Genomic DNA, 10,844 nt, shown 5'->3' with positions numbered 1-10,844 from the left:
GAAGAACGAGTCGTCTCGGGGGGTGATTCGTTCAGTCGCGCATGTGCAATATTCTACAGGTTCTGTACTGCTAGAAGTAGTTCACCTGATGATTCAATTGATTAGTTCATTTTATGAGTCTTTCGGGTTTTGAGTCGTTCCTTAATCACGTGACAGACCCATACACTAAGCCAATGCATTCTGAGCCGGAAAGAGAATTGATTAGTTCTCTTCATGAGTCTTTCGGGTTTTGAGTCGTTCCTTAATCACGTGACAGACCCATACACTATGCTGTGTGACCCAAGCACATTATATTTATTAGTAAATAACGTTAACTCTCCAGTTTTGTTTGAGTTTGTGTTACAACTGTTAAAGCTGAAGTTATCATAACCTTGATGTTTTAAACTAACATTAATAATTCAAATTCAAAATGTTATTTGCTTTTAATTTATGTCATTATGTCCTTTTTGAGCAATCTTCTTATATTAGACCAATATGTCAAGTCTGCCTAGGAAAAGCAATTATTATAACAGCAAACTCAAAATTGGAGTAAAAATGAACAAACTAGGCTATAAATACTTTGTATTGTAGGCTTGGATTATTATATTATTATATAGCCTAGTGTTTATTTACAGATAGACAGTCAAAAAGATAAATTAATCAATATTTTATTTATAACAGGGCTTTATTTATTTATAATAACACACCACAGATCCTCAGTAACAAAAACAGTGACAGAAATGTCAGAAATAGCGTATGGGTCTGTTACGTGATTAAGGAACGACTCAAAACCCGAAAGACTCATGAAGAGAACTAATCAATTCTCTTTCCGGCTCAGAATGCATTGGCTTAGTGTATGGGTCTGTCACGTGTTTAAGGAACGACTCAAAAACCCGAAAGACTCATGAAATGAACTAATCAATTCTCTTTGCGGCTCGGACTGCATTGGTTTAGCATGGGACTGCCTGTCACGTCATTAAGGAATGACTTAAACCCGAAGACTTGTCAGACAAGAGGTGAGGTGAGCTTAATCAGCTTGTCATAAACTGAAGACCCAGGTAATGAATTAATCATTTCTGAATCTTATAGCATTGTAGTTTTGTGTTGTTTGTAGTGGGATCAACGTTTGCATAAGTAGTAGATGTGTTGGGGAAGTACACGTAACATTTTAATTACATTTTGCTAAAATGAACGAAATGAACGAAATGACTCGAAAAAAGATTCGTTCATTTTGTTGAACGAGACTCAAAAGTCCGAGTCAGTAAAATGATCCGAACTTCCCATCACTAGTGTGAACCCGGCCTTAGACTTATATAACATCTTGTAAAGAAACGTTCGATGGCACCTTTAAGACCACACCAAAAAACGGGAGACTTCCAGACGCGCACTCCGACTTCCCCTCAGCGCCTGGCGCAAGTCAAACGCGCGCGGAAATGATACAGGTGCCGAATGAGCTTCAGCAGAACAGTGAACGGCGAACATTATATATAGCTTACGTAAATGTTTCTCAACTGGTGGCAGGGGCGGACTGGCCATCTGTGTGATCTGGAGAATCACAGAACGGCGGCCCACCACCCGCCACGCACGCAGTCATCACCTGTATTTTTCCCACTAATCTGTTTCACACTCCAGTACTGTAGGTGGCAGCAATGCACCTTTAAGTTGGATGCCAGCTGCACTGGCCGTGGCCGCCAAGTAAGGAGGAGAAGAAGTGGAAGAGTAGGGCTGCGTTCCACTCCAGTTTTAGACACGCACTCGCGAACTTCCCTACACACTTCCCCTCGGGGGAATCCCTGCCGCCATTTTGAAGTGCATTCCACTTCGTGAAGTGGACGAGGGAAGTTTACATGGACAGACCCTCGCTCCCTCGATTTTAACCGAGGGAGCGAGTCTACTTCACATGTACACTTCAGGCAGCTCCATAACCCACAATGCAACACGATTATGACGTCAGCGCATATTGCGTTTAATTTACCCTACCACAAACAATTATATGATATATTAATTATTTTTTAAACATTTAAAACACACATATATACATATAGAATGCTGTATTAAACAAATTTGTAAGGGGAAAAAATAAATAATAAATCAGCTCCATTGCGGATTCCAAGTGATCAAGGGCTTTTTTTTTTTTTTTTTTTTTTTTTTATACATTTATTTAAACTTCAAACCATACAAAACAAAAAGACATACCACATAACAAACGACTATCTCACATTACACCTTCTTACAAAAAAACTACGAAGGAAAAATCCTCCCTAACCAAAATGTATTAAGCACCAGTTATTTAAACAAAATAGTTATACCTTATCAGCCATAATGTATTTAAATTAATAAGTACATAAAACAATAACAACTTAACCAAGGAATTAAAAAGTAAATAAACTTAAGAACAATACAAATTCCCTAACATAGGGGTTTATATCAACTGATATTCTAATATAATTGAGAAAAAGTTAATAGCAGGGACTGTATCAATTTTCTTTAAGGCTTTAAAAAATAAAGAAAAGTCATTTTTAAATGCATTCACATTTGGAAGAGATTTTGTGAAACGACATTTGTGGATATAGAATTTAACAAATAGTATTATATTATTTATCAAATATTCCACTTTTTTATTCTTCATTAAAAGTCCATATTTGATCCCATTCCAGGAAAAAAGATCTATTTGAATAGACTTATAAATCAGCCAGTTATGTATTTCCTTCCACAAATTATGTACAATCACACACTCAAAAAAAAGATGTTCTGTTGATTCCGACAATGATTTACAAAAATAACAATTCTCTGTTTCAAATTTGAATATTTTTTGAATAAATTCTTGTGAAGGATAAATTTCTGATCAAGGGCTTAGGACGTTCCAGTTCAGCCCATTGCAAAGGTTCCGCCAGAAGTGGGCACTCGTGCAACGTAAGAAATGACGTACATCCGAGTCAACGAGACCGAGTGAAGTTAGCGAGGGAAGGGCATTTAAAAACCGAACTGGAACGCAGCCTAGGAAGAAACCAACAGCAAAGACGTTAGATAGAAGAAGCATAGAAACAAACAAACAAACAATATGCATAACGCGGCCGCGGGTTCAGCCAGAGGGACTGCAGTGTGCTGAGACCTTCATTTCTATATGAGTATTCAGGTTAATCTAGAATAATGTGCTTTTAACACAACATCTAGTCAACATCAGTGCTATTGCTATAATTTGGATGGTATAGTATCATGAGCCACAATTAAAGTCTTGTGACACTCATGCCAGGCGTTATTGTTGTCGAGTTTCCGCGCGCCGATTGCTTTGGGCCGGTGTTACAATATATTCGGTTCCTGAAATATTTTGTTCCACTGGGTGGCGCTTACACGAATATTCATGATATCCTCCTTTTGTGGGCGTGTCCTTGAGACAACGCGCAAGCGAATGGAACTGAAAATATTAGTACACGCTCCTCAAATCGCATCGGTTTAATGGATTATTTCGAAAAGGTAATAAAATATTCAATGTTAGTCAACAGTTCACATGTTCAAAGTAATACATAGTTTGTAATATGATAAATCGTCTGAGCTATTTTGCCTGATTGAGTACAGGCATTCAGATAAACAGAAGGATACAGCAGAGCAAACATGAGCGAATAACCTTGTTTTACACTGATGTGTTTTCTGTTTTAGTATTTTTATTCGTGAGGCTTTAAAAAGTTTTTGAATAGTTTGATAGTTTGCTTCCTTCGTTGTCATTCTGTGACTATACAGGCTACTGCATAGTGTTGACAACTTGAAATAAACCTCTACAAATGTATCTGTGACCTAATAAAAAGTATATAAGCTATAGCCTGGTGTGAATATACTGTGTCATCCTTAATTTCTCGATTATTTGGATATTTTCAGTGTTTATCACCACAGTAAGGCTACCCTTATCAACTCTAAACTACAAATATTTCCAATTTTCTCATATTTTACTGGATATCATGACAAATTATCATTAAAGTCAAACAAGTAAATGCACACTTGATGTTATTTGCCACATATTTTTGTTGCAAAGCAACAACAAAATTTTTCACTTTTGATTTTTTGAAAATTTGAGTTTTTCACTTTCAGCAATTTTTTTTTCCCCAGCAAATTTCTTAAAGTATTTGTACAAACAAAAAGATTCAACAACTGAGACATAAACTGAACAAATTTCACAGACATTTGATGAACGGAGTATTTGAAAGTCTGAAGTGGCACCAGCTGCTTTAGAGCATCTCATCCTCAGCACCAGATTTGCAGATGTTACTCCAATCTTCCACCAAGGCATTTCACATTCTCAAACATGTCTGGGGGGACTTACGGTTACATGTGGTTTGGCACTGAAAGACTTATGGTTACATGTGGTTTGGCACTGGAAGGACAATCAGCTGTCCTTCTGTCTCCCTTTACCACTGTCTCAGGCATCTTACATTACGGACATTGCAGTTTATTGCTCTGTTCACACCTGCAGTCCTCTTGTCTCCTGCAGCAGGACTAAGGCACATTCACGTTCAGAGACCCTGGGCATCTTTATTCTGCTGTTTTTCAGAGTTAGTAAAAAGGTCTCTTTAGTGTTCTAAGTTATTGTAACTGATGACCTATACTGTAGGTGCATGTGCAATAATTGAAAAAAACATGACAAACATTGTTAAAACCCTTTCTAAAGATCTGTAAAGCTCATTTGGATTGTACAAAATTATCTTTAAAATATTATCCTGAAAATTGACTTTTCTTTTTTGGTGTTTTTTAAAACAAATCATATAAATACTAATTTCATTAAATGTTATAACAAGTACAGTAGTAATTGCTATGAATGTAACTCAAATTGAAAAGACATTCAAAACAATATGTGAAAAGAAGAAATGCTAAATGTGAGGTTCTGAGGTAAATATTAAAACAGGGCCTTGGCATTCGGGAACAGCCTTCATTATGTCTGGATCACACACTGCCAGAGCTACCCAATTGTTTATTTATACCCTTTATTTTTTCTGTGCATTTGTGCTGTATTACCTCACAGAAATAATGATATTATTATTATCAGAATTATTTTATTTGACTGCTTTTTAAATTGTTTTAAATCAGGTAGGCCTACACAGTGTCGGCGTTATGGTGGGGCATTCGAGGGCCGTGCCCCCCCTAGCGGTCATTGATGCCCCTCCTACCACAGGCCATGGCGTGCCCCCCCCCCCCCAAAAAATAACTTTTAGTTATTCTTTTAATATTAAATGTACAAACTGTAACTTAAATGAAATAAAATGAAATCAACGGGGAAAACATTAATTTTGGTTGTTCATGACATGTTACTAGGCTTGGTCATCATAGGTCAATGCTTATTGGTCGCTGAGTAAACTTGTTACATTTGATTTTCAGCGCGCTGCGCGCATAATCCATTTCAGTTTGCCCGTCTTTATCATAGACATTTAGCGCTAACTGTTAGCCTAATTATAGACAAAAAATGGATTTACGAAAACACTTCTTCTGAGGGTAAGTCGTTTGTTCATTTCACTTATTAAAGCCAGCCTGGCTTTGATGATAAGGCCTACTAAGCAGTAGAATTGTGTATGTGTTTTATACTTGGCTGCCTGTAAGTCTTACAGGTAAGATATGCTTATGGAGCCCGATCACACGAAAATGCGTATAAATAGTACGAGATTGTAATCTCGTAGAATATATACGCCAAAATGAGTTTTGGCGTGCTTATGGTACGCAGTTTTTCGCGTGCATATGATACGCACTTTATGGCACTTTATTTATAGGCCTATATATATTCTACGAGATGACACACTAGTACTAGCTTATTGATACGCATTCTCATGTGATCGTGTTGTCTTATGTCATTTCTGCCTGGTGCGTGGCTTGTCCAATTGGCTACTTGCTGCCCGAATGCGTGCCTCAGTTATGTCAGCGGTCCTGTCCTGTTACTTATATGTTGTAAAGGGGTGTTTTTGATGGAGGCTATGTTGTCTAATGTTTATAACCAGTGGTAGGCCTATAATGGTTTTCTGGAAGTGCATAAACTGTTGAGAGGTGGATGAACTATTCTGACATGTCAGAGATGGGTAAACTGCATTTATTTGCGTATAGACTCCACGACAGCCCTATGCTGTGTGTGACTGAGCTGAATTTCAAATAGAGGGCATAACTTTATGCTTTTTCTGCCTTTTAATGTGACTCCACTCCAAACGCTGTCTTCATTTTTTTTTTTTTTTTTTTTTTTTTTTTTATTAAATGCAACGTTTTTAATTTCAAAAGCATTTCTAAATTCAGTTCATATTTCCAACAAACGAAATTTCAAGCCAAAATAACGAAATGGTTAAAAAAAATATATCGCAAAAGTTTTGTGCAAATGTGTAATGGAAACGCGGCTACATGATATAGAAATTAACAACAACGAGAATAAACGACACTCGCAAATAATAATATAATAATATTAATATTAATAAAACGTGTTTCTCTTATTTATTGCATTTCTGCTGTGTTGGACTGTGATGTCGCCACTGCGTAAAAATATTTCTCAAACGGCAGTGCCCCACCGCCGATGACCCAATGCCCCTCCAGTAGATCTGCTCTGGCGCCGACTCTGGGCCTACATAAGGTTGTTTGAGTGGCCTATGTGTTATTTGACACATTTCAGGGTTTTGTGCTGCAATATCCTGCCTTGTCAAACTTTAAATATAATGAAACTAAACTATAATTTTCTATCATAATTATAATATTTTGAACAAAAATAACATTCTTTAAGTAGCTGCTGGCATGAAGACTGTAATCAAAACTAAGTTCCAAAGGTATATTCCAAAGGAATATTTTATTACCTTTTCGAAATAATCCATTAAACCGATGCGATTTGAGAAGCGTGTACTAATATTTTCAGTTCCATTCGCTTGCGCGTTGTCTCAGGACACGCCCACAACAGGAGGATATCATGAATATTCGCGTAAGCGCCACCCAGTGGAACAATATTTCAGGAACCGAATATATTGTAACACCGGTGTTATGAAATATTCGGTGTCTGAGATTTTCGGTGACACTGGGCGGAGCTTACATGAATATTTACGAGTTTCCTGTTTTGGGTTAAAGCGCCACTGAAAATGTTAGTGGACTGTCCTTGGATCACAGAACTGTTTTCTGTAACGTGATTGTGTTTCCGCGTCGAATGAATTTATGATTCTTTTTTTTATTAATAACTGTTTATGTATGCTCAATTGTTTGTAGGTTACATTGTGTCGTGAGATATACTTTAGTAGTGATTTAGTACAGCCACTGGTGGTCTATCGTTATGAAATGAGCCAACATCGAGTTTATTTGTTTGTTTTAGTAGGCTACAACTGTTTTGATTTGATTTTAGTTCGTTTGAGAAGATAACTTGTATAAATGTAACTGTGGTTGCATAATAAAAGTTTCAGTTGTGATTGTGTCATTCCCTATTGCTTTCTCAGATAGCCTGCATAACTTTAACCAGACATTATTATTTTGAAAATACATTGAGAGTTATATTTATGTTCCGTTTATGTTTTTGACATGCATTCATTAATGTAAACCTTCTTTATCCTTTTCTGCAAAACACACAATGCTCTCTATATGATTAGAAACATAATGAGACAGTGACATTAGCTTCCCTGCAGCACTTTCACAAGGTTTTATTTTAATGCGCTTTCCACAACAATTAAAATGTTAAAACTGAATTACAAGTGGTTAAATTGATCAGCTACAAAACTAAAAGTTACTAATGCAGGTTTTATTTAAAAAAATATTTAGGATATATGGAGAAGACAATTGTATGAGGAGTATGAGGAATATTATTGTTATGTGGATAATCAGACATATATACATACCACTGTGATTGTTCTGTCATTTCTTAATTGCTTGCTCAGTTGGTAAATATTTTTAAAGAGACTTTATTAAATCCTAAAGTTAAAGCAGAACTAAGTAACTTTTTTTACCTTCATAAATAGTTTTCTAAGTCCTTACGATGGTTAATTGACTTGTAGTGGTGTGTTTGAGGCGAGCACTAACCCCCTCTGGCACGTCTACGCCAGAAAACAGCACTTGCAACTTTAGCTGCACCGACCCGAAACAATCTCGCCTCATGTTCACGTTCACGCGAGAGTGACAAAATGCTTTATGGTAATTCAAAAACAATGTATATATTATGACTTTATTAGACAATTTCGAAAATTACCCACCTCCATCGAGTGTACTGTATTTGCAAATTACCCACCTCCTCTTTCTTGTACTGTATTTGCAAAACTACTGCGCTGGTGAGCGTTGTAGTCCAGAGCTGCGCTTGGAGTATTTACGACAGTGTGATTCACTGAAGGAAACTGTAGGGGGAGCTTCGCAAATCTTACTGAGTTCCGCTTTAAGTGTTATTTTTTTTTCATATTATAAGGAAACATTCTCAATCTTTTTTTCCCACAAAATGATGCATTTCATTGACAAAAAAAAAAAAATAATAATAATAATAATAATAATAATGAGGAAAAAACATGAAGCACTGTGAATCAGGATTCAGTTTAACATTGATATGGAACTAAATGATCAAACCTGCAGTATATTCACAATGAAATGTTTTAGTTATATTCTACAAGCTTTCCATAACAATTACAATTTTAATTACGTTTATTTAGCAGATAAAATAATAGACCATGTAGTAATTTGCATATCTGTAATATCTAAGATGAAAGTAAATAATGAGAGTAGTTTCATTCTGAATAAAAAATAGCAACTGATTCTGTGTTGGAATTTTATTCACAAATGAGAAGTCGCGACATATGACATATTTAATTAGCAAAAACACACACATATTGACACACTTTACACAGGGTCTTGGGATCCCACACAAATGAAAGTTTGGTCTGATCATGTGATCCCAGTGATACCAGCCTTTGCTACTGACACATTCAATCTGAAATATATAATAAAATATCATTACTACAAACATGTATTATTAACATTTTTAATACACTGTCATGTTCAAAACAAAGTGAAAAATAAAAGTGTCTGCTTTGTCTGGTGTACAGGGATATTAATTGGCAAAAATCATATTTGGGAATGAAAGAATATTGGCTATAGATATTATATTAGTTATCACATGCGTAATTCACAGTGGCCTATTTAGATAGTCATTAAACTAAAGTACATTAACATGTTTTCTTGCATGTGTGCAATTTTGAAACATAGGCTGGCTACTTCATATAGAAATTCAAGTCTACCCAGATTAGAAGTGCTTCTGCAAACTAGGAAAGTTCACTGCTGCCTTCACCACAGGAGTTTACAATTAATATTATTATGCTACCATACATTTTGGCAAACTTTCAAAACTATATGCTTAAAAGACTCAAGCTAATACAGAAATAGGCTACTTAAAACGCTATTGGCTCGTTTAGCGAATCCTAACGACACCTCTGGCGAATCATTGGCTGTGTTCATATCAAACATAGCTAACACATGACACGACATAACACAATATAGCTTATATATAAAATCTTGTGCATCAATAACAGTTAGAATATAAGCTTGACTTCGTTTAACGCTGAAACATATGCTAATTACCTTTAATGTAAGCCGAAGAGTATGCGCTAACACTTTCAGTGGCGCTTCAACTCAAAACAGGAAACTCTTAAATATCCATGTAAGCTCCGCCCAGTGTCACCGAAAATCTCAGACACCGAATATTTCATAACACCGGGCCTAGTCAAAGTCCAGGGCCGTTTTTTAGTCCCAGCCCGTCCCTGACAGGTGGGTTGCAAGACTGCGCACTTTTCAATCACGCGCAAATACGGCGCGCTGTAAATTACTCACTATAAATGAAGTGCAAAAGAAACTACGAGCATGTAACGTTGTAGTTCTGTCGTCAATCAAGTCATGAAATAATCAAAAAGGCGATTAAAGCAGCGTTAAAACTGTACATGCATGTAGGCCTATTTGATTTTATATATATATATATATATATATATATATATATATGCATCACATGTCTCTGTACTAAAATATTCTGCTATGTGAGATCAGAATATAACGTTAAGGCACAAGCTGATATGTAATTTTTTTTAGTGCATAAATAAATGAGATTTATGTGCCACCCCAGACTGGTTGCTGACCCCCGCCTGACCACCCCAATGAAAAAATCCTGGCTCCTCCACAAAACATGTAATTTGTTACAATGGAGACCATAAACACTCCACAGACATCAAGAACCATGTTTCTCATCAGTGGTGTTATGCTTCATATGGTCTCTTGAGTTTTATACTGTGGCGCCTCCCAGCATGAAGCATGTCACCACTGATGAGAAAAATGCATTGATTCTTGATGTCTGTGTTTTGTTGCAAAAGGGTTCTTTAAAATATTCATGTTTTCTTCACTCTAAGAAAAAAAGAAAAAAAAAAGAGAACTGAACTGTTCACTAAAAGGTTCTCTGTGAACCCAAAATAATTCTGTTGAATAACTGTGAAAACCACCCTTTGAAACCTTTTCATTTAAGAGTATAGCAGGACAGGAAAAAACCCTTCACATACAAACCACATGCACTAAATGCACAAGCTGTTTGTTCACTCAAAACATCATGTCTGAAGAAATGAAACCGCAGCAGTTTCAGTTTGACTACAAGCGCAGTTGCTTCATAGTGCATACTTCAGTAAAACTGATAAAATGCGAGGATGGCCAGGCAATCGAATTATTATTATTATTTTTTTTTAAATCAGCTTTATTTTACCATAAAATTATATTCTTTTACTTTTATATATTTAACAGAGCCAAGCAATTACCTTTCAAAAGCATCAATGTTAGGCCAAAATAAGGAATATATCTTTTCTACCATTAAGTTAAGTCTTCATACAGTTTGATATATTAGACATTATATTATATAACTATAA

At 36.0% G+C, this 10,844-nt stretch overlaps 1 long non-coding RNA gene across 1 annotated transcript; it reads right to left on the bottom strand.

Annotated features, from left to right (window-relative positions):
- Positions 1-8,580: 8,580 nt before the first annotated feature.
- On the bottom strand, positions 8,581-9,585 carry LOC125261190. The gene is made up of 2 exons (XR_007183238.1): positions 9,526-9,585; positions 8,581-8,878 (listed from the first exon to the last, which is right to left on the bottom strand). It is a non-coding gene; the product is annotated as an uncharacterized LOC125261190 (long non-coding RNA).
- Positions 9,586-10,844: the final 1,259 nt, after the last annotated feature.

This window comes from Megalobrama amblycephala, unplaced genomic scaffold (genome assembly GCF_018812025.1).
Source record: "Megalobrama amblycephala isolate DHTTF-2021 unplaced genomic scaffold, ASM1881202v1 scaffold343, whole genome shotgun sequence".
Classification (NCBI taxonomy): domain Eukaryota; kingdom Metazoa; phylum Chordata; class Actinopteri; order Cypriniformes; family Xenocyprididae; genus Megalobrama; species Megalobrama amblycephala.
Note: the sequence above shows the minus strand (reverse complement) of the source record. Positions and strands in the feature narration are given on the sequence as shown.